Source organism: Paramisgurnus dabryanus, chromosome 4 (genome assembly GCF_030506205.2).
Source record: "Paramisgurnus dabryanus chromosome 4, PD_genome_1.1, whole genome shotgun sequence".
NCBI classification, from domain to species: Eukaryota; Metazoa; Chordata; class Actinopteri; order Cypriniformes; family Cobitidae; genus Paramisgurnus; species Paramisgurnus dabryanus.
Window position 1 is genome coordinate 33,073,725 of NC_133340.1, and position 26,391 is coordinate 33,100,115.

The following is a 26,391-nucleotide window of genomic DNA, read 5'->3' on the forward strand; positions in this document are numbered from 1 at the left end:
ATACACATATACATATATAGGCCTATAAATATAAAAAATGAAGTTTAGGGTTTGAGGTTTAGATTGATGTGCTGCGAGTTATTGGTGCTTTCTCTCTCTGTCTCACAATCACAAGCATGTTTGTACATACACAATCTGGACCACACATATTTTGTATGCGTGTTTGACATTTTCCTGACTTTACACTTTACAAAACACACTGCACAACTTTTTGCTGCTTTTGTGCTTTAATATGCTGCCAAGTTGCTAAAAATATAGCCGTAATTGAAAGCATTTATCTGAGCAGATACAAAAAGCTTTTCTTTGTTTTTTGTACATCGTTTACAGGATAACTAAGCACTTAAGAATAATTGTCTCTATCTACATAATGCAGTTAGTGTATATGCAAGCACATTTTTTGCATGGTGTGTTACTGATTGTTTGGTGACATCCAGTTCATACTTCAACCTAGACAACATGCAGGCTATTTCTGGCATGTACATCAGAGAAGAAAGAACATTGTCTAAACATCAGCAGTCTCAGCAGGTGCAGTATAGACATCATGATGCTGTTGTTCACACATTAGTATTATGCTGTCTGAGATAGACATAGGCCTCTCTTGAGATTCTCCAGAGTCATTTTTACCTGCTGTAATATTAGCAAATAAACATCCCAGATAGCAAGCTGAAATAACATCATGCTGTTCTAGATGAAGTTGATCTTTTTGTAACTCTTATAAATATGTGACAAAGCAGAACAAATGCTGACATTATCACTCATCCTACAAACCTCAACAATGGTGACAATCATCAACTTATTCTGATAATGGATGAGTATTATATTGATACACATCGTGCATTACTTCTGTTGATTGTCACCATTGTTGAGGTTTATACAATGATTCATGATGTCAGAGATCGATTCAGTAAAGAAATTCTTCTGAGTGTATTTTTATAATTCATAATATTATAACAGCCATAACACTGTTGCAATTGAAATCTTTAGTATTGCACAACATTAACATATCAATAAAATAACACACTCTTATTTAGATAAACCCATTAATGCCAACAGCCAAAGTAAACTTAACATTAAAACAATACAGTCAAGGGATCAACTAAAGCAAACACTTATCACCATAATTGTGGTTTGTTGAAATTGTAATATTTTTTCAACATTAATGGAGGGTGCACACGTGATATTGACTCAAATAGCATTGATTTTATGATTTCTGTCTGCTCTCTTGCTATCTGGGATATTAATACTGAGTATTGTTGATACATTTGAATTGTTGTGGTATATGGTGTTTTTCTTCCTGTGTTGTTATAGTAAATATTGTCACTTTTAGAAATAAAGGAATACGATTTTCATGTACACATTTCAAAGACAAAAGCGTTTATCGTTATGTGTACCCTAAGATTGAACCCACAACTAGTGACGTAGTACTCGAGTACGGTCTCGGACTCGAGATTTCAGAAAAATCCTCGAAACCAGCGCATTTTTTTATGTTCATATAAAAAACACATAACAGTAATAATAAAATGCAATGTTGATGGGCATTATTCGAAAATGACATCCCATGGTGCGATGCAAAGATACTGCCATCAGAGCCGTTTATAAATATAGAAAAATAGTCAGAAGATGATGCATGTGGTAGGGATTTTTTTAATGATAGTAAAAGCATAGTCCATATTGACATCAAGACTGCTCCTCTAAACAATTCCCAATCTAGCTTAGTCTGTAGGCCTAACTGTTGATTATGGTCATGTTTTTATGGTCTTGGTCTCGATTCGGTCTCGACTCCTAAAGGACTCGGTCTCGACTCGAACTTGCTTCCTCAAAGACTCAGTCTTGACTCGGCCTCGACTCTATTTGAAAACCAACGGACTCTGTCTCGACTTGGTCTCGAGCCTTCAAAGACTCGTTCTTGACTCGGACTCAGCATAGGCGGTCTCATCCCCATCACTACCCACAACCTTTCGCACTGCTTACATAATGCTTTACCACAGAGCTACAGAAACAAAATATTATTTTCTACACTGTCAGAAAAACGGTCCAAAGCTGTCACTGGGGTGGTTCAAAACTTAAAACTACACCTTTGTACCTTAAGAGGGACGTATTGATACCAAATGTATACATGTATGTACCTATATATTAGGCCTTTTTAAAAGGGGACAGTTATGACAACTTTTTCTATCTACTAAGCCAATTTTCAATGCTTAAAATTCTGTTTTAAATGTTTGTTATTGCATGGTTGGGAAAATATCAACAAGCCCAATCATTGGTTTAAATGAACCTAAAAAAACTCAATATTTGGTATTCGAAACAGCCAAGCTTACAGTAGGTTCATTTAAACCCAACTGTTGGTTTTGTTCATTTATAATCCAACCATGGGTTGAAACAACAAAGCATTTTAGTGAGTTGTTTTAATTTGTACAAGTAATTTTAAAAATGCAACAATCATTGCCAAAATGCTCTCATTATGATATTTAGCATGCTAATTTAATGTTAATACAAGCACAATACTCTTGACCACAATGAACCAAGATAACAGGAACCTTTTCATCATTTATCCAGGTTACCATGACATCCTGATGGGAGCAGCTCCTTCAGTGTATTCATCTGTGTAGTGGATATCTCAGTGTCCTTTATAGGGTACTCTGTCCGCTTTTAAAGGACAAACTGCTTTCTCCCTCTCTCTCTTTCTCCTTGAGGGCACCCACTTTCACCTCATTATTCATTATAAAAAAATGAGGATGTTAGATGTGGGAAACTGGGCTAGAAAACTGCTCAACTCCCTGTCTATTTTCAGCAAAAAAATAGGGATCTAGAGTATAAAATGCTGCCATTCAAAGGACACCATTGATTTGTTTATATTCGGTCACGGAGATATTCTATACACATGTATGCCTGTTAAAGTAAAGTGTGCATCTAAATTATGTGTCTGGACAGAATATAGGCTGTGCAATGTAATACAGCCGCCAGCTGGGACTGCAATGAATGCTTTTAAAGTATGTTGGACCAAGTAATTACAAATGTTCCCAATCCCTCTCGAATTTAAACCGTGGCACACACACACATGCACTCGTGCAGATCCTGGAAATGTCCTTCAGGCATTTGCCATGCTTTTCAGAGAGGGATCAGTGACCACCACACGAGTAAACATTCCAAATGAGATGCAATGTCAAGCTTAAAACCAACAATTCTGTATTTGGAGATGGATCAAAAGCAACAGCTTAGACAAAATGATGGATTGTAATCGAGGAGCTCAGATGCAAAACCAGCTTTGCAACATCAAAAATGAGATAATGATATTAAACGAATGCTCATATATTATACTTTATCAAATACCTTCACTTCAAATCTGCTTTAAGGGATAGTTCACTCAAAAATAAAAATTCTGTAATCATTTACTCACTCTGATGTTGTTACAAACCTGTATACATTTCTTTGTTCTGTCACCAAAAATGAAGATATTTTGAGAAATATTTGAAGCCAAACCAATCATGAGACTCATTCATCTCCATGGTATTATTTAGCTTACTATGAAAGTGAATGGGGCTCATGATTGGTTTGGTTTCAAACATTCTTCAAAATATCTTAAATTTATATATCTTAATTAATACAGGTTAGTAACAACATAAGAGTGAGTAAATGATGACTTTCCATTTAATCCCAACCTCAGGCCATTCAGAAATGCCACCTTTTTTGGCAGAACCCTTTAAAAACCACATCGATTTCTTGGATAACAATCAAAATAGGGACTACCTGAATACAACCCAAATGTAGCAGTCACATGGAAAAGTTTCTTTATTTTTAAATTCTGAATTTTATAATTTGCAATGTTTCTAGCTGAATATTTAGTTATTTTGCAACTGTCTACAGTATGTCTTCTTCAAAGAAGTGGATTTTTATTATGAAGTGAAGGCTTTGCACTTAGTTGGTCGAATTTGTTAAATACCACTGGCGTGACATTTGTAAAAATAAGGCATTTCAATTATGGAGTAAAGTGATGATTAGTCAAAATGTTCACATCAGACACGCTTCAATTGTTATGGCCAATATGTCTAGAGATTTTATCATTTTTAACAGTGCTATGATGTCTTTTCTATTTCTCAAGGGTTGAAGAATCTACATAAGAAAACAATGAACAAAACTGATGACCATCTTTTCGATACAAACCAAAAATATTGATGACTCACCCCGCGCTTACTCATTTTGTCCAATAAACTGTCATCTAATGGAAATGTTCCTCCTCCTGTACTTCTGACTGGCAATAACTAGTAAATTCTTATCGAGAGAGAGAGAGAGAGAGAGAGAGAATTTGAATCTCTCTTGATCTTTTTGTTTGTTCATTTACACGAGGGAAATGAATTACTTTGATGACATGCTGGTTTACAACATCTGCACGCTTCCATATAATACGCATCTCACTCGTCCACAATCCACGTCCATTACATTTGCATCTCATTAATTATTCAGAGAAACTTCATAAGTATGCAAACTCAGTTCGTACTCCAACTCATTTGCTTTATGCCATCTGGCCATTAAGCAACTTCGAAACAGTTCATTTGAAAAAGCCATTCAACCAAACACGCAGGCAGAAAGGTAACTTCCTGCATTGAACAACAAATTTACATACAGAAACACACACACAGATAGACTTGGTGATGAAGCTAAAGAGATCACCAAGGTCAAGGTGTCTCTATCGCTCTCTGTCTTGTTTGGTCAAGCAGAGCTGAGCTCTAAAAATGTAAATGATGAAGGCAGTCACCATTTTTTCCTACACCTACAACTTCTGATTTTATTTCTAATAAAATAGTACCCAGATAGCAAGCAACAATTGAATCAATTATAAAAACTGTTGATTTGCCAATATCATGTTTACACCCTCCATTAATGTTAAAAAAAGAAATTTCAGCAAATTATGGTGATCAGTGTTTGCTTTAGTTGGACCCTTGACTCTTGTGCTTTAATGTTAAGTTTTCTTTGGCTGTCGTTGTACCAGTGTTACATCTGTTGTTGAAAGAGAACTAAGATCTAATGGGATCAGGGGACCTAACCATTGTGGGTTTACTAAAATGAGAGTGAGTTGTGTTAATGATGTGTAAATAACTAACACAGTCTCACCCCATGTCGTCAATATTTGACGACACTTGACCATTCGTCATATGTTGACGCAAAGGGTATACCTTTTGCGTCATTTTTTGACGAACTGGGGACTTCAATACTATTACGTCCGTTGCATTCTCTTTCCTATTTTCTTACCATTTTCGCGTCGGTTTAGGGTTAGATTACGCAAAATTAAACAGTGTACGCGAAATTAAACAGTTGTCACCTGACGTTGGGGTTTGAGTTAGGTACGCGAAATGAAACAGTTGTCACCTGGCGTTGGGGTTAGAGTTAGGTTTGGGTAGGGATGTCATTATGTAAATCTAACCCTAAACCGACGCGAAAATGGTAAGAAAATAGGAAAGAGAATGCAACGGACGTAATAGTATTGAAGTCCCCAGTTTGTCAAAAAATGACGCGAAAGGCATGGGCGTCGGAACCATTATACGTGGGTGGGACAGGACCCACCCACTTTTTAAGACCAATGATAATGGACCCACCCACTTTTTCTCTAATTTGGCGCATTTGTCTGTTCACTTATCAAAGCGCTGTTAGTCCAAATCCATTCCACTAGAGCAGGGATCCCTAACCTTTGCTTTTTTTACACCGCGGACCCGTTTCAGCTTTACATAATTCGCGGGGGTGAGTGGACGCTGAGTTGCTGTTCGAACATAGTGCTGAAAAACCTCCTTTGCCAAATGTTTTAAACAGAAGTAAATGTCAAACAACCATGCATTAGGAAAATTAATAACTGCTTTATTTATAGTATATTTTCTATAGACGTGTAAAACCATATTATAGCGGATTATTTTACTTTCATTGTTTCACGAGTTTGCCTGCCCATTTAGTCTTAATAATTAACGGTAAACGAACTTAGCTTGGTGTTCTTAAAGGCAGCTCGAACCTTAGGTCGGACTCGAGCCCCAAGTTCAAGACACAGAAGAAAAAAAGAGGAGATGATGAGGAGAGATGCCAGAAGAATTGCGTCTGTCGCGGAGGCACAGACACTCTCGTTTTGCTTTTAATGATAATTTACACAGCACTAAATGTGGTTCCTTTCAAACGTTAAAAGTGTAGGCTAATCGTTAAAATATTATTACTGCTGTAAAATAGTTTATTTTTATTATGGTCCCACGATTGCTGGATAATTTTCAAGTTTTTTTTTTTTACAGAAGCCTGCAATTACTTTTCATTTGCGACATGAACGTCCTCACGTTAATCGATTGTGTTTTAGAAGTACACATGCTCAAACTCTTATGACAGCATTGTTTCCCGACGAATACCATAAAATAAAGTGATCTCATTTCCAGAATCTCACATTTATATTTCTCTAAGAGAGAGAGAAAGAGAAATTGGGTATAACAAATAAAAAAGGTATACAAAAGTTGTATCAGTTTACCTTCATTCGTTTTTCTTACCTTTTATTTCCTCAAAATAAAAAATAAACATTGTAGCCTACTGTCAGCAGAGTAGAGAAAAAAAATGACACAGAGAAAGATAAATGAAACATGACATCTGTCATTATTTGCAAAATATTTAAAGGGCTATTACCAGAATTTCGACCATAATAGACTACTGTCTTTAATTTAATAAACGCAAATGTTCAGGCTAATTAAAAGGAAACATGAAAATGTCATCTATTGCAGTAAATGTATTTTTCGGAGGGGGGGGGGGGGTTATGTGGGGACCCACCCACTTTTCTTTTGCTTCCGACGCCCATGGCGAAAGGTATACCCTTCGCGTCAACATATGACGAATGGTCAAGTGTCGTCAAATATTGACGACATGGGGTGAGACTGGGTTGAAATAACATGTGATATTGCAGTGTTAGATACATGCAGTGTTATGGGTGTTATATTTATAAATTATATTAGTGTTATTTCAGCTTGACACCTATCATAAGAAAGCAACAAAGCCATAAATTCATTTTGAACAATATATTTCTTTATCATTGGACATGTGTTCTTCTAAACACATACAAGCAGTCAAAAAGAAACTAACTTCTTGAAAGTCGGTGGTTTGTTTGATGGTTTGTTAAAATTTTCAACATTAACGGAGGGTGCAAAAGTTGTATTGACTCAATGCATTTATCACTGACAAATCAACGATTTTTAACATTGATTCAGTGGTTTCTGTCTGCACTTTGGCTATCTGGGTATTGTAGTGCTCTCTGTATTTCCAGTATAATGTCAAAAGATTTGTTATGGTGCCTGTGAAGCCTGTCTGAAATTGTTTCTGGAGGTGCTTTTGTTCATAAATAGTTGATATTATGACAATATTTGTATGTTTCTGTTTCACATACTGTTTTTATCACAATGATGGACTTCTGAATTGAGGAAACCGCTTGAAGTCAGCTGTTGCTGCCAATGTTGACAGCCAATCACAGTGTTGCATTTATTTTGCCCGTGTTTCTCAGTTACATCCCCTCACATTCACACCACACTCCGGGGTGACAAAAGAGACGCTGCCTCCCTCTCAACTTCATCTGCGGGTGTTGTTGGCCAGTGTTACATTACAAAAACCCTACACACCGCTTGATTTCATATTTCAGAGTATTTGTTTTGTTTTAAATTCAATTATTTTCTTATTTACAAATGAGTCACCTCCCTTGCCTACTCTGACAAAATGGCCCTGAATTGCATCCGTTTTTGATTACAATGAAACATCCAAATATTTTGTACACAGTAAAGCAATACAAGCTCATGCATATTTATAAGGAGCAATTATAGTCAATAGACAACAATAGATACGATGGTCACACGTGTGTATAATTGTGCGAATGTCTCTAAACAATAGACAGACTGTTTCACTGTTTAATTTAAAAAAATAAAAAAATAAAAAACAGGACGCTGCATTTTCAAAAAGTACATCTTTGCACCTAAAGAGTTCATAGGTACTTAAAATGGTTCCCCTATGATTTAGAGCTTGTAGTACAATTTAGCAAGATTTTTGTAGGGTGTAGGTTGCAGAAGCTTTGCTATACTGTATGTGGTAAGAAAGATAGCCTACTGTAAGTGCATTTACTTGCCGAAGCCAAAAAGCTGTCTGGGATAATCTGGTGTCCTATATTTGACTTGGGTTGTCTTGGCCTCACACACACCCACAATTCATTCACTGCCTGTTACACACAAATCTGGAAAGCACTTTTTTAGTCTGGAAATCTAGTTTGATTGGATTACTGTACATGGTGTTCAAATAATTATTATTATTTTTAATCTATTTTATATAAACCAGCCCCCTGTGGCAGTTTTTTGCCTGTTCTGCTATTGCACACATAAACAGTTTTAACAAAGCCTGGGGTTTGTACACAGCGTCTGACATGCCCTCTCTCTACCTGAACACCTGTCCATTTACCACTTGTCAGCTTCTCCCTCTCTTTCGCTCTCTCTCAGCTAAACACACATTTTTATTGGCTCCACAGGTGAACCACACAAGCGTGCACCTGTTCTCCATCTGCTGTGTCCGCGGTGAAGGCCGTGGTCTTATTGGCAGAAACTGACTAAAGGTTGCAGGATGGTGCTGTTTAATTACACATCTCGAAATTAAAGCGTTTGTGTGCATGAAGTGACCAGGCTGTACATACAGTAACACAGTTTGGACGTGATGTTCCCAAAACATCAGGGTGCATGGAAAGACCTCTGGTGCTTGTTTTAAAGTGCCATTCTTGAACAGAACTCATCAAATTTGCTTTCTTTTTTAGGCGCAGTGTAAATTATGGTGCCATTACAGCACACACCATGAAATAAAGCTTTGAGGGACTTTTAAAAAAGAAAAAGTTATTTGCAGTGATAAAATAATAATTTATTTGGTTTTGGTTGAAAAACCCTAAATTCTTTCTTGTATTTTTATAGTCTGTAGGACCTTGTAGGCACCATCTCGCGCCCCCCAGTTTGATAAACACTTGCTTGAACATCCCAGCATACAGCAGGTTAAATTAAAACCCAATGGATTGGGTTCGCCCCTTTTTGACCCAAAGTGTTTGTTATGCTGAACACAAAGTAAGATATTTTAAGGAATGTTTTTAACAAAGCAGATCAGGGGCACTATTGACTTCCATATAAGGACAAAAATAATACTATGGAAGTGGATGGTGCCCCTGAACTGTTTGGTTACAAACATTATTTAAAATATCTTCCCTTTTGTCAAGCTGATCAAATAAATAAAAACAGGTTACAACTCAAAGGTGACTAAATGATAACAAAATATTAATTTTTGGGTGAACTACCCCTTTAAGTCACAAATCCCTTCATGTCTTCATGATATTCTTTTCTGTTGAAAAATAAACATCAATAAGATCTGATTATGGTTTCTCATTACAGAGCAAATGCAAACTTCTGGTTCAGTCTACAAGCAACCTCAGTAAAGCAATAAAGTTTTCCACTGGGTCGCGTCTCAACATCGATTTTGTTTTTACCTGTTTTATTGTTCACCAGGCGAATATTGTCCACAATCAGTAAGTCCAATCATTTAGAAAAGTAATAGCATGCTTCTCACAAACATACGGGAGCAGATACACACTGAAATGTAATACTTATGGTTAGAGTTTGTTTTCAAAACCTTCAGGGAAATCAGCCTACAGATGGCTTAGTTGTAGTTGTCTCTGCACATTACGCTGTGACACAAGAAAATGACACAGAGCCAACAAAATTACACATGTTAGCTTTACAATCAATCCTCAGTCGAAAGAACCACTTTTGCACTCCAGGTAAACATACAAGAAGTATCAATTCGAGAATGGCATCAGTCGAGAGTGTTGAAATGGAAATGAAATGGAAAAACTTTAAAAGTTATCTTTGCAATGCAAGTAAATCGAACTGGTGTCTTACATTAACATTGTCTGGTTTACCCAGAAGATTGTACAGTAGTCTACATTTTATTCATACTCTATTCTCTCTGACATGTCATCTTTTTGTTTCCCCTCTCATCATATGTCATAGATCAAACCATTTGTGTAAGTTTCATATAAATGTGTTTTTTGCTGCATCCTACTTAATCTTGAAATGTGTCCTTGTGGTTTCAAAAGAGTTTTGTGTCAACAGTATCTGATATCTTGCTGCTTTTATAAAACATAAAAATCATAGAAAAAGTCAAATGAAGGACTAGTGCGTACAGTGAGGTGACCATGCAATCAAACAGAAATGAGAAATGTTTGAATAACTTGCCATTTGTTACGGTTTTCATCAAAGTAGTGCTTACAGTATACCGCATTTTCTACTGTAGGCTACGTTTACACGGAAACGATCTGAAAAGAAAACGCAAAAGTGCGTTATCACTTTTTATTTCGCGTTTATACGAGCGTTTTGAGAGGGAAATCTGCGTGCATATAGTGACGCAAAAGTGTGTGATTTTCGATGTAGTATGCACTCCAGGCGGCTAGGTGGCAATGTGAAGCACTGACACACAACAACACCAAGTCCGCACGCCTCTGTACAACCTTCTTCCTTGTTCTCCAAGGTCTCGTCCAAAGCCGTCTGGTTTGCCTCCGATGAATGGTGCATCAACAATTTGATGAAGGTAATTAATCCGCCTTCTTTAATCAGTAATACTAGCTGTGAATATTTCGTACAACAACTGGAAAGACTCTTGTATATTTATCAGAGTTGCTATAGCAACTTGAAGGTCCGACGTATGGAAATAATCTAACACGTTTGTTGTTATTTTCCTGAACTGGCGCGTGCCTGTGACGTAAATGTGTACGCGACAAGAGCCACCATGAGCAGACTTTTGCGTTTTTAACCTTTAGACGGGTATGCGGCGGTAGATTGTTTATAAGATTTCCACTTTGGAGCGTGGTTTCAATTTTTTGTGTTTTTAAGCCCCAAAAACTTTGTCTGCGTGTAACCGAAAGGCACATCCGATAAAATATTTTTATGTTTTCACCCTCGAGCATTCTTGTGTAAACAGGTCCTTAGATACATACGTTTGTAAAGGAGACTGCTTAATGTTTAAGGGTCCTGTGCCTGTCGATAACTACCAAAAGGTCAAAAAACTGGCAGCCAGTGAGTGCGTTTACATGAACAGTCTTACGCCGATTCTGCTTAATAAACTGACAACACATGGGGTCATGTAAACGCGTAAAACTGTTTTCTTTAATCGGGGAAAGCTCATAAACGGCGTAAGCAAAAACTGATCGGCATAGGTAGTTTTTTGCTCATTTCGCCGATTTCGCGTGGCATGTAAACACCTTAACCGGCTTTCTCACGGTTTTGTCTATGTGCGCATGTCTCCGCGTATGAAAGATAAACGTCACAAGCGGAAGTAAGCGCAAGGTAACGCATAAAAGTCTCCGCTCGACTAAAGCAGTTGGCAGAGAAACTGTGAAAATAAATGCTCATGTTACATTTACAGGTTCTGCAGACACAAGGAGAGATACAACAGTACAGCTTAAGACAGATATGTCGTTGACTTTTTGATCGACTATTGTGTACTATAGGTGGTGACGTCCCTGCCTGCGAGAAAACTGATAATTCTTCAAGTCCCATGTAAACGCAGTTGACTGCATAGCCGGCTTATTGATTTGCATGTAAACGCATGAAAACAGTTTTCTATAATAAGCAGATTTTTGATAGTTATCCGCTTATTCTGTGCATGTAAACGCACTCAGTGCTGCTTATAGATACAAAATTTGTTTTTTATTAATTATACAATATATCTATCTATTTGTCTGTCTGTCCATCTACTCATCCATCTATCCATGTGTGTCATTGCTTGAAAGTGGATGGTAAGCTTAACTATGCCCAAAGCGGCAAAGAATGTGGTCTGTTTCATGTAAAATGAATATTTCTGCCGAAATGTTTATTCAGAACTTCATATGTATCTAACTTGTTTCCTCTCATTTCTTATTTGTGACTCATTCTGGATAAAAGTGTTTGATAATGAATGAATGCATATGTAAACCTCTTACCCCCAAGCATTTACCATCATTTATTCTCTTCACAGACTATGAATCTCAGTTAATGGTTTGCTTGCTTTGCTGGCTTGCTAATATCCAATGTTAAGGGGGTCACATTATTAGATTTTTTAAAAATGTAAAATAAGTGTTTGTTGTCCCTAGAGTGCATATCTGAAGTTTTAGCTTGAAATACACAACAGATCATTTATTATAGAATGTTAAAATTGCCACTTTGTAGGTGTGGCCAAAAATTTGCCGTTTTTGGGTGTGTCCTTTAAAATGCAAATGAGATGATGAAATGCGAACACTGATCGCAATGATGGTGGTTTGTTGAAATAAAAAATCAATAGTGCTGTCAATTTTTCTCTCTCTTTCTTTCTCTCTTTGCACTAAATGTCAGTGCGGTGGTTGGATAGTGCAGATTAAGGGGCGGTATTATTATAATAAGATCCCCTTTTGACATCACAGGGGGAGCCAAATTTCAATGACCAAATTGATATTTGCAACACGCATGTTGCCATGAATGTGAATGCTTAGCTTACCAACATATCAGTCTAATCAGATTGATTTGTTTGCATTAATATTCAGATAATTTTTCACACCCTTCTTATGAGGCCTAACGCTAAGCATCACAGTACTGTACATCAGGATTTATAATAGATTGGGATAGTGTTAAATATGTCACTCTTTACTAAACTGTGAAAAAATATTAGATGTGGTGTGGACCGGTGTTGTTTTCAAACTCACAGACAGTGTAATAGTTCTCCAGTGTACAGTAAGTTACACTTTGAAATGTGTTACTTTTACTATAAATATTTGAAAACTGTCAATTAATTTTGTTATGTAATATGTAGTTGGTTTAATGCACATTTATAGATGAAAAACAGCAGAGCTGAAGCCCCGTTAATGCCTGTGGTCCTCTTTATGCAAATGTACATTCAGTGCATCCCTGTCCAATAATTCTGCGCTAAAAGCCATAAGCGGAGACAGTTGTGTTGTAACATGAGTAGGTACGATGATCAAACACGAGTCATATTTGTATTTATTTAATGCCATTTTCCATTATTATGACATGAAATCAATACTGAGATGAGGACTCTGCATTAAATTTAGCTGAGAGTGTAATGAAAGCATTCACCGGCATACTTCATACATCATTTGCAGCCACGCTATATAGACGATGACTGGTTATCAACCTTTTATCGGTGCATCTGCGAAATGGGAATCGTTTATCTATTTAACTCAGGCTTGCCCAGAGGACTCTCGTGGCTCAAGCAATTGTCTCTGGATGTGCATTTATTTTTAGCTCGACGTTGAGTATTGCAGTATAGATAAACTGGCACGTGTGTAATATGGGAAATTATGAGATGGCAAATAATTTAACACAAGAATTGATGCTGTAATGAGAGTAATGTTCATGCCCAAAAAAACTGCACCTGAAATTATCTTTGGAAGTAGTCAACGGTAAATCAAAACTCAGGCTATTTATATTCATAATATATGGATTTGGTCATACTGTAAATGATTCTTTAGTGCATACTATTTTGAAAAATTTTGAAAAATGAAATTAAGTCACTTCACCTCTGAAATTATATATTTTTTTCTTTTGGGGTAGGGTTGAAAAGTCGTGGCAAATATACTTAAAGGGGCCATGTCACAAGACTTTTTTAAGATGTAAAATACATTTTTGGTGTCCCCAGAGTGCACATGTAAAGTTTTAAATCAAAATACCATATAGAAAATTTATTAGAACATGTTAAAATGTATACTTTGTAGGTGTGAGCAAAAATTTGGCATTTTGGGTGTGTCCTTTAAAATGCAAATGAGCGGATGAAGTGCAAACACTGATCACAATGATGGTGGTTTGTTGCAATTGAAACTCAATTGTGCTGTGAATTATTTTCTCTCTCTCTTTCTCTCTGTACTAAAAGACTGTGCTATTGTTGGATAGTGCAGATGAAGGGGCGGTATTATTATAATAAGAGCTCCTTATGACATCATAAGGAGAGCCAAATTTCAATGACCTAATTTCATGTGCTTCCAAACAATGGTTTACCAAAACTAAGTTACTGGGTTGATAGAAGCACTGGGAACCCAATTATAGCACTAAAACACGGAAATGTCAGATTTTCATGCCATGGCCCCTTTAAAGTCAGTACAATGTCTGTTGGGGGATCATCACAATAAAGTATAAGTAGATTTTAAGCAGATGGTCTACTAATACTCCAATGACTGACATTTACAAGTAGTTGCAAAGCTACTTATAGTTAGTAAAATGTCTCAAATTAACTATTAAAAAAGCATCACCTTCCTCTAAACTTACACACAGGTACTGTAAGTGTGACAGGAAATATTGTCTGAAATACAGACCCTCCACGTTTCAATATGCCTTCGGCGGCACTATCATAATATAAGCCATTTTCTATTCTTCTCTTCCTCTTTTGCTCGCTCTCCCTCTCTCTTTCCATTTCACTCCATCTTCTTCTGAAATATACCCCATCACAGGGAATAGAAGCGTGAGGGGAATGAACGAGTAGTTTTTCTCCTGTATCTCCTCAACTTCCAAGCCTCTAACCTCTCCTCTCATCTTCTCTTTGAAACAGGACACCTTGCAGGAACGAGGTTGATTACGGAGAGTTACTCCGACTCTAGAGAATTCTAGCTCTGGGCGGCCGAAAGAGAGAGAGAGAGAGAGAGAGAGAGAGAGAAAGTTCATATCAATAGGATTCACACGATTCCCATGAGATGGAACAAATCAAAAATGTAGCTCGCATCACCATAATGCTTTGATTTAAACAGTGTAGAAATATGTAAATGTGGTACTAATGACAGTAACAAGGCCTCAAGCTTGAATTAACATGCATTTCGCACAAGCGTAGGGTGGTAATTTATACATGTAAGCTTTTATAAATTAAAGTAATAGTTCGCCAAAAAATGAAAATTCATCCATCATTGACTCAGCTTCATGTCATTTTAAACCGGATTGACTTTCTGCTGCAGAACACAAAATAACATTTTTGAAGAATGTTAGTAACCAAACAAAATTTGCCCCCATTGATTTCCATTGTATGGACACAAAACCACCAAGACATTTCTCAAAATATCTTAGTATAAAGTAGTGATGCACCAATGTATTGGCCGCCGATATTTATCTGCCGGATTTTTATGAATTTGAAACAATCGGCATGTCGCCAATAGCACGAGAAAGGCAGATACCGATTGTTTATTAATTAACCGCATAAAAGCAATGAGTTGCATGTCTGTTGTTCAATTAAAATGATTTAATGTTCTATTGTGCACTATACTTAAGCACCGCTAGAAAACCTTTGTTGAACTGGCTCAAATGTCTTGGACAATAAAAGAAACAGACTGCACTTTAGTGGGGGAAAAGAAGTCCAACTTTTTTTGAAGTAGCAATATTTATACTCTGTTTAAAGCAATAGCACTGGCATTATTTATGTTTATAAAAGAAATCCATTATAGGTAAAAAATGAGTTAATGTTGTCAATAAAAGAAATGCTGAATAGCAAAAACCACCATTTGAAGGTTGTCATGTTGTCTTATTATATTTGTTTTAGCTTAATTTGTGCCTCTCTTATTATGTTGGTCAGTTGAATGTTAATAAGATCAAATCCATGTTCAGTAAAAATAATTTGATGCAGAAATAAACTAGCTAATAGACCAACTGTATAGTATTGTATACAAGTGTTTAATATCGGTATCGGAATCGGTATCGGCCAGAAGTTGTCTGTTTAAAAGTGGAATGTTTCTTCAATATATTACATTAAATTTGATTGATTTTTTAATTTCATGACCAGAAAGAATGATTTTCATGATGGTATTTTTTTCACTGTACAGTAATTAAATTAAGATTAAGATACTTTGTACATTAGAGTAATAAGAATTTGGAGAATTGCAAATTCAAAATAGCTGCAATGCAAAATAATCAAAAGCTAGGACTTTCTTTTTGCAAAATTTAATTGCTTTTAAAATTACATTTTCTTTGGAAGATTCAACCGCAAACAACTTAATGGTAAAACACACATGCACACATCACTTTCACTACTCTACTGTATCCATCTCTCAAGATGAAACAAGGGATTTTGAGTGTGTCAGTGAGAACCGTACAAAAGTAGCAGGAGAGAGAAAAGAGGATTAGAGAAACAGAGAAACGACTCGACTAATGTGAGATCTCCCATTAAGCAAAGGCCTTGCGCTGTGGTTATCTTTAATGCTTTGATTGTTCTGGTTTAATAGCTAAGGCTTCCAAAAGAATGAAATGTGGCTTGATGTTATCCCAAACACAAATATGCGAACGGATCCCATTCATCAGATTTATGACCTTTTTATAGCCTTTCATGCGAGTATTTCCTAAAGCCTCCGGTCGATCTTCCGGCACAAATGCAAGGGCTGTTTAAACTCCTTATTCGCATTCACATCACAGACCCATAAGAGAAGCGAAAAAGAATAAACAGAATCAGCGAGCATGTGTCTGCCCGTAATACAAAGAGATTTCGGCTCAGTCTGCGTCATTTAAACTGTAATGGTTTCATAAGACGATGTTGGCCTCGGCACACATAATTTAAAAAGAAACTTACATTAAAATGAAATAAAAGTCACCTTAGACGTGCACTTTACAAATGATATTTGTGCTGTGGTGGATGTATTTTGCCGCCGGTATTATGTTCAATTTAAAGTACTGAAGCTTAGCAGTATAATCAATTATGAGGTTAACCAAACCTTTATTACAGAGAAGTTTATATGATTAAAAACTAGTTTTTATTTATGCTATCAGTTAAAAAAGATGAACATAACACAGCGCTACAAATGGACGCACACAGCCCTTCTTTCTCAATTCTCTGTCTCAGTTTTTTATCTTATTAAAGTGTTTATCTCTTTTTCAGTTATAGGAACCTGCTCCCCATGAAATGAGATCAAAGCATTTAAGACACGATTATCTTCCTAAAAATCAGATTAAGACAGCGTAAAAAAATAACAGCTCACTACTTGATCACAGACATTACGACTTCAAAGAGAGCTGCTGAGCTGGAGACACTTCAAGATACTACAGTCTAACATTATAAATAGACTTAATAATGTGTTACATTAACTATATATACTATATATAGTTTCTCTTTGTATCTGTCCATTGTTAAATATATACTGTACAAACTCTTCAAAAGGATGCCTTATAGTGTTGATATCAAACGACATCAATAAGCGATAACATTGGACGACGGGAGAAAAACGTCCTGTAAGTGTGTGACATTCAAAATTGAAAGATCAAACTGTGAAGATTAGAAACATGTCAGGCAATGAAAAGACTTTAACTATGTTTGGACACACATCCATCAGTGACGAAGCGTATGCAAATGCTGACAAAACGTTATGACAGCCCGGGTCCCCATTAACATTCTCTCCAGCACAAAATATGTAAATCACTTTCATAAAGTGGAGATATTTATGAAAACGCCCTGTAAGCAAAATATCGATGCATAATGATGCACACACAAACACGCACACGTCTTTCACTCTTTTTTGAGTAAAAATGCTTTTGCTTGCAGATACACCTTAAGCATTTTTATTTCTGACATTTTAGCGTATACATATATGCATATATGTTAACATGATCACAAAGCAAAGCTGGATTAGTACATTTATGAATATAATTTAAGTAGGTCTTGCCTGTATAAAGTCAAGCTGTGTGGTTCCAAGGTTGCAGGGGTTTATTATGATAACATGATCCTTAGATATAAATAAGTATGAGATTTGATTATCTGTCAGGTTAAAATCATCAAACAGCCCACCTCTCCTCATTGATTCGCTTTTTATGCATTATGTATGCCAGAACATAAACAAGTTATACATCGAAGTTTGTGATTGTGGTTAAGAATTTTAACCCGGTCCCTAACCCTAAGTATGAGCAAATGTAATGCAGATGCATTGCAGCTTTGAGCTCATTCACATTTACATTCAAAGCACATTAGGGAGGACTGAACTTTGGTATTCATTAGCTTCTGACAGCTCCGTCATATGAAGATTACAATAACCATGTTTCCTATTCTATTAAAAATGTTAAAAGTCTGGGCTTACAACGAGATTGGTCCGTCTATCTGTTAAAAATGACTTTGAGGTTGTACGGTAAGACATCATTAGCATTTCACACACACTCATGCCAGGTGTTGCTGACACGATCTGTTTCAAACGCACAATCTGATTGGATAATATCAAGCACACTCTATAAAACATCCACACCTACTGACTGGTGTGTCAATTAAAACAAGCGAACGACTGTGTGATAAAACTGTCTGGGTGAGTCATGCAACGTCAAATGATGGACTTGTCAGCTGAAACTCACAAGAAATTACGGAGCAAGTAAGTGAAGCAATGGATTGGAAATTGATGTAGCTCGGTTCCAGACTGTAAAGCTGCAAAGATGTAATCGTAATTTTTGGAAGTGCTATGGTAACTCTTGTGCATCTTTGTGGCTTATCAAGAATTCGCATCACGTTTAGACTCACAGAGAGTTTTCTAGTTATATCGCACTTTACAGCAGGTCTCACGTGATTACTTTTTCCAAATTACAGAATTGAAGATTTCCGGTTTTATATCTACTTTATAGTTTGTATCTAAACTCTTAAAAATATTGGATTGGTTGAACCCATGGTTGGGTACATATTGGACAAAATCAACTGTTTATGTGATGAAACAAACCAGCATTTGAGTTGAAACAAGCCAACATAGGTTCATTTATAACTCAACAGTTGGTTCTGTCCAATATATATCCAACCATGGGTTAAACCAACTCAACAGTGTATAGAATATCTTTGTCATACTTAAAAAGTTTTGTTTCATTTAAAGAACCAATTTTGTCTTTGATGTCACAAAATACACGAATGAGACAATTGTTGACATACCATAAGAGTACAGAGCTATGAAATGAACCTGGTTTATATAGCCAGATTATTTGATTTTAGAGGAATCTGACAAGAAATATTAAAGTTCCTATGTCTACATAAAATCTACAAAAATTTAAATCAATGTAAAATCAATTATTGAAATCAAACTTTGATGCTCCTAATCTCAAAATTAGATTATGAGACTTTAGCCTGGATTTCCTAGCCTGGATGCCAGCTGAACTTAGCCCCGCCCACAACATTTCAGGTCGGGAAGTTCAGTCTGGTGTTGCTCCGATGTGGCGCAACTATGCTCGAGCTCCGATGTGGCGCAACTATGCTCGAACCAAAGCTGGCGAACCAATCAAATTCTCAGGACGGGCTTTTTATACGATGATTTACAGATGATCAACAGTAACGTAATCAACCACGTCGCCAAAGAGCGCTTCTGTTGAATCTGTTTACAACAAAGACAGCTGTCGCTGGAGAATTAAGATGTGAAGATTCTGCCATCGAGTTCTATTCTGGAAGATATCGACAGCGCATTGATTTTGAAAGAGGAACAGAGAAACGCTATCAAGGCATTTGTTGATCAGAAAGATGTTTTTGCCGTCCCTCCTACGGGATTCGGCAAAAGTTACATTTATCAGCTGAATCCAAAGATGGGACACAATGAAAATGGGCAACTCAGCGTGCACGACAACGTGGATATAACTAGCGATCATTGCCAGCTCTTTTTCGGAAGCCTGTGGATGAAGTTCATCTAACTTACAAATGGTAAGCTGGCTGTATGACTTAGTAAATAACTTACAGGGCCCTATTTTAAACGCAAGTGTGAAGCGCAATGCACAAGTGACTTTGTGGGCGGATCTTGGGCGCTGTTGCTATTTTCCCGGCGTGAGAAATAACTCTTGCGCCGGGCGCAAATCAGTAAGGGGTTGGTCTGAAGTAGGTTCATTATTCATAGATGTGGTTTGGGCGTAACGTCAAATAAACCAATCAGAACGCTATCCAACATTCCCTTTAAACGCAAGGGCGCAAGTTCCATGGCGGGTTGCTATTATTATGACGGATTTACCAGGCGCACGCCAGGAGCGGTTCACAGCCGAGGAGACCCACGTTCTTGTAAGAGCAGTCAAAGACAGAGAAGTTGTTTTATATGGGGATAGGAGAGACCTACCCAAATCAGCATTAGCGCCGAGTCAGGCATGCTTCTGGTATGTACAGACACAGAAAACGTGACGCAGCCGCCACGCAACTGACACGCAACAGATACGCCACGCATCCAGTGTAACAACGCGCAATGCGCCACTGACTTTAGACTAGTTTTTTTTTGTCAGTGGCGCAATTGTTTTTTGAAACTGGAAAATAGCATCAGGGATGGTTTGCGCCGGAACACGCCTCCTTTTTTGCGCTGAACCTCCCAGGGAGCGCAAGTTCATTCCCTAGTTTGCCGACGTGCGTCTGTGGAGGGAAAAACCCGTTGTGCGCCGGTGCAAAATACAAATGATACATGCGTCACTGACAAAGTCAATTGCGCTGGGTGCAAGATAGGGCCCACAATGTCCTGATATGAATGAAATGTTGTAAACATAGTAGGTGTCGATGTACATTCACTAATTCAGACTTTCGTCCTTTGGGAAACGCACCCCAGGCTGCAGAAAGGACGGACGCCAATTCAACATACGTCACACACTTGGTTGCTCTGATTAGTTGTAGGACTATCCAATTGAGTGCAGAGGCATTTTTTGTCCTGGTTCGGTTGAAACACGCCCCATAATCAAAGCCCAATGGAGCGGTATCAGACTCAAATGCCATGGCAGGCTATGGATTTCCCAGACAGTGACATTTTGATATCTTGGCAGATTTGCACAAAAAATCTACAATTTACCAGTTTTGGTCTTATAGTGTGTGGATTGCCGCAGCACAGTAAACAAACACGATGGACAACGGGCATAAAAAATGCATTAATACTGTGGACTGCCTTTTACATCTCTGATGTCCATCTCACTTTGGACTGTGCCTGATGCGGTTGTAATGGTTTCGTCTTTCATCGTTTTGCTTCCGATTGGGTATCGTTTGTTTCAAGCGAAAATCTACAGCTTGTGTGTGCATTTGTCCTCAAGGTTCCCCCACACAACAGGATTTCTGATCATATATATTCAATTATATTTGCGATCAAAGCATCTCGACGTGCTTCTGAGCAGATTCAGATGCTTCAAGATAATTGTTTCAACCACGAAGACGATCAGGACTTTACCTAGGATTGCCGTAATTCAGACAGATTATCTTTTAGTGTGTACCAGGCTTTAGAGAAACAAAAGAGATTATAAAGAGATTTTTTCCTGTAATAGTAGATGACACATAGTTAGAGATAAGGAGAATTTTAACATAGGCCACAAAAGGGTTCTTCAAAGAAAATCCTTCAACATATTACAGACCTTAAAAGTGTCTCACTAACATATACACACATGCGCACTGGAGGGGAAATCTTAATCAGCCTCGTCTCTCAGGGGTTTGGCTCTCTCTCACTCTCTTGCCCCATCTTTTTCTCTCTCTAACCATCACAGCCACTCACGCTCTTACAAATGCTTGCACACTCTCTGAAGTTTTCCGATGCAGTTTGTTTCTATGGCAACAGGAGCCCTTGTTTCCCAGCGGTTGACTGCTTGGAGTTTTTATGCCTTTAATTATGAATGGAGGGTCTGATAATCAGAGATAGATAGCGACAGATGCAGAATGAACGAAATCTCATATTCTCGCCTCTTATGCTCCTGTTTAGGAAACAATACAAAAGCCTGACAAAACAAAAATGATGCTGCTTCAGTGAAGCGTGTTCATTTAAAACATTATGCAATGAAAAGCTCGAAACCCCGGCACCAGATGTGTATCAGTGAATGTGACCCAGTTACTGCCTTGATTTTTGTTTGTCTTAACTCTTTCCCCGCCAGCGTTTTTAAAAAAAAGTTGCCAGCCAGCGCCAGCATTTTTCATGATTTTCACAAAAGTTTAATGCCTTCCAGAAAATGTTCTTCTTTGAAGATATAAACAAACAATATATCAGATGAAAGAACAGACCCTCTGCTTTCAAAAAAAAAAAAAAAACTGTTTCATCCTACCTTCATTAGTTCTCTTGTAATCACCTCTCAAACATGGGTAGGTTTCTTCAAAAACATCCAATTTTGAGCAAAAAGCTGAGATAATTCCATTTTTGCGAATGACTTTTGATAGAGATCAGATGCAGAGCGATCTTTAAAACATACACGTTAAAACATAGTTCTTTCTCTTTCACGTGAGGCGCTACTTCCGGGTTGTATAAGTTGCGGAAGTGCGCCACCTGGTGGATAAAGCGTTATTGCGGAAAGCCGGAAAATCTCGCCATTGGCGGGGAAGCGTTTTCTCTTAATTGAAGAGATATCTCTAAAAGCTTCCCCTAGCCGCTGAAAAACCTCTGATGTCCTCTATGGTACCAATGTGTACCTTTAAGGTTTTTTGTACTTTCTTATAGCTTTTTTCTGAGAGTGCACACACTGAGCATAGACAAGCTGATGATTGAATTGTGTGTTAATGAAATTGCTGTGTTCTGCCCTGCATTTGCTAAAAGGTTTCATGTGAAATTAGTCTCTTTCTTTTTTTTCTCCTATGCTCTTATTATTTAAAGTACTTTCTTTCCTATGTGTTTTTGCATTTAAGGCTTTCATTTTCCTGTACATGTTTTTATTAATATCTAGTGAGTTAGTATATAATTATATGCACATCCACTTTTACAGTTTAAAATCACTTATGCAGCTAGGCTCGTAAAATAATTTCTGATTATTGAGGATCATTTAAATGGAACATATTTTCTCTTATTTATCATATATCTTGCAATTTAAAAAAATCAATAAAATGAATGTTTAAGATTCTGCATTCTTTCAGATCACCAATCAAATGTACTGTAAACAAATCAAAGAGCTCTGAGTAGAGGCCTCAATTTTTTACTTCCATTGAAGCACACAAGATGCTCTTTGAAGCAATCATGCTGGGATAACATTAAACATCATGATGTTTCGTTGTAGACTTGTGAAGTTCATGCTGTCATTAAAGGGGACATATCATGAAAATCAGATTTTTCCATGTTTAAGTGCTATAATTGGGTCCCCAGTGCTTCTATCAACCTAGAAAATGTGAAAAAGAACAACCCAGTTACTTAGTTTTGGTAAACCATTCTCTCTAAGCATGTGAAAATTAGGTCGTTCAGATTTTGCATGTTTTGTGATGCAGGTAGCAAGGCCAATTACAATAATACCGCCCCTTAATCTGTACTATCCAACCACAGCCTTGCCACTTTGTGCAGAGAGAAAGATAGAGGAAGAGAAAATAATTGACAGCACAATTGAATTTTAATTTCAACAAACCACCATCCTTGCGTTCAGTGTTTCATTTCATCAGCTCATTTGCATTTTTAAGGACACACCCTAAAACAGAATTTTTTTTGCTTAGGCCTACAAAGTGGCAATTTTAACATGCTATAATACATTATATGTGGGGAATTTTGAGCTCAAACTTCACATACTCACTCTGGGGACACCAAATACTTTTTTTACATCTTAAAAAAATCTCATAATATGACCCCTTTAACATGCTACAATAAATTATCTATGAGGTATTATCAGCTAAAACTTCACATATGCACTCTGGGGACACCGAAGACTTATTTTAGATCTTAAAAAAATCTCATAATATGATCCCTTTAACATACTTCAATAAATTATCTATGGGGTATTTGAGTTAAAACTTCACACAAACACTATGGGACACAGAAGACACTTATTTTACATCTTTACATCACCATAGTCTCAAAACACGTCCCCTTAAAAGCAAATGAAACTTTGGTAACGCTTTAGATTACAGCCCGGAAAGTACTACGTAAGTACAGCGAATTTAGAGCGTAATTATAGATTACTTATGAAGTACGTACGTGTAATTATAAGGGAACAATTTATAATATTTGGGGAATAAAGGGGTAACAACCAGGAAAAATACAAATAATATATGCAGTGAAGTACTGCGTAAGTACAGCGAATTTACAGCGTATGTTTCTGTAATTATAGTATACTTATGAAGTACGTATGTGTAATTATAAGGGAACAATTTATAATATTTGGGGAACAAAGTGGTAACAACCAGGAAAAATACAAATATATATGCAGTAAGTATTTTAGATAACTAAACAAAACTTAAAATTCAGTTAATGTGTTTATGCTATTTATTAGTACGATACAATTTATTTAGAATTTCAATAAAGGTTACTTACCTTAAGAAAGAAAAGGAGTACAGGAATTTGTTGGGTCATCAAGCAAAATTAAAAATAGGCAAGGCAACTTTGGTGAAAACAAAGCAAGCAAAACTAGAACTACACTCTTAGAACAAATGTGTTAAAAACAACACATTAGTGTTGATTCTGGGACGACACACTAAATGCGTTGTCTCGAAATCCACCCATCTCTGTGTTATTATGGAAACAACACATTTTGTGTTACTTTTAACACAACTTGTGTTATATTTTAACACAAAATTAACACAAAATGATATATAATGTGTTAAAATTACACATAATGTGTTAAAAACTTAACACACAAAGATGTGTAAAAAATTAACACATCCTTTCTAAGAGTGTATTTTCTGTAGTTACTGTTTTGTGTTGTTACAGTCTAAGTCAAAAATTTTTACCCCCTTGTTTCACGTAGTTACAGAGTAAGTACAGAATCTGCGGGCTGTAAATTAAAGTGGCACTTGTTACCCCCTTGTTTCACGTAGTTACAGAGTAAATACAACATCTGCGGGCTGTAAATTAAAGTGGCACTTGTTACCCCCTTGTTTCGCGTAGTTAAAGAGTAAATACAACATCTGCGGGTTGTAAATTAAAGTGGCACTTGTTACCCCTTTGTTCCGAAAATATTATAAATTGTTCCCTTAAAATTACATGTATGTACTTTATAAGTACACTATAATTACAGAAATGTATGCTATAAATTCGCTGTACTTACGCAGTACTTTACTGCATATATTATTTGTATTTTTCCTGGTTGTTACCCCTTTATTCCCCAAATATTATAAATTGTTCCCTTATAATTACACGTACGTACTTCATAAGTAAACTATAATTACAGAAACATACGCTGTAAATTCGCTGTACTTACCCAGTACTTTCCGGGCTGTAATCTAAAGCGTTACCGAAACTTTTGTTATTCAAATTTCTCCCTAAATGTTTAATAATATGCTGATATCACCAAAAATGGTCCTAAGCTGTTACTAGAGCAGTACCCTTGGAAAAGGTCCTAATATGTATTGTTTGGGTACAGATATGTATACATTTGGTACCAATATGTACCTCTGACGTACGCTACTCATAGGCTCTAAAGTGTACCACCCCAGTAACAGCAAGAGACAATTTTTGACTTTTTTATAACAATGAATACTATTTCTATTAAATTCAGATGCAAATAGTGGTCTTAGACTTTTAAATCCTTTTATAATCCATATAAATATTGTTCTTTGTGTGGAAGTATTTTTCACAGTAATCGTAGAAACACAGACACGGCCAATCACACACAAAAATACACACAGTACATGTCCGGAATAGAAAACAATGGCCACAGTAAACAGATGTTGTCAGTTACAGTAATGACCAGTTATACGCCTGTCACAAAACATTATAACAAAACTTAATACTACGCTCTAATGGTCTCTGCATCAGCAGACAAACACCATAGTAGTGCTTTCATTATAGCTTTATGAGTTTTACTTTCCAAACCGTATCCAGTAATGCATCATAACTTGGTGTCCTTGTCTAATCATTGCCTTTTCCCCTCAAAGTTTTCTCTCTTTGAAACACAAACTCTCGCTTAGTCACGATCTCGCTCCCTTCCTCATGGCCACGCGGGAAATATCTACAGCTACACAAAGCTTACATTTACTTTAATTACATTCACCTGCTCCAACGCTCAAAGAGATAGTTGTCTCCGCTGTCTTAAGTGCTATATTTATACGTAATCTGACTAACTCGCTATAAATGCTTTTTGAAAGTAATTGATTTTTTTATGTCCAGACGTGGTCTAGCAATGACTTGAGTTACACTGGAGTATACACTACGTGTCAAAATTTAATGTCTGGAGAGAATGATGCAATAAATATAATCTACAGCAACGAAAATAGCATCGTAAAATAGCATACAGTACAAGAGGGATTAAACTTTTTAATGTCTTTAAAAAGTTTGCGAAAATGTTGTAATGTTTTATACAGCGTCCTGCCGAAATAGTAAGACCATTAGTCCAGGCTTTTTACTGATGAACAAATATTGGAGTCAAATTTTCTTCTGTGAGAAATTCATATTAAAGCTTGAAAATTTAAACTCAATGTTACTTGAATGTCAAGTATGCGATTGCACGTTGGCTCTGGTCAAAAGTAGCTCAGTGTTGGTGTATACTTAACATTCAGACATTCATAATTGTTGATATTTTGTGTTTGCAG

The 26,391-nt window shown here is 36.7% G+C and overlaps 1 protein-coding gene across 1 annotated transcript in view; it reads right to left on the reverse strand.

The window, feature by feature from the left end:
* Positions 1–26,391, reverse strand: part of elfn1b (extracellular leucine-rich repeat and fibronectin type III domain containing 1b) — a 147,987-nt gene that overhangs the window by 100,853 nt on the left and 20,743 nt on the right. The gene's annotated exons all lie outside the window — the stretch shown is intronic.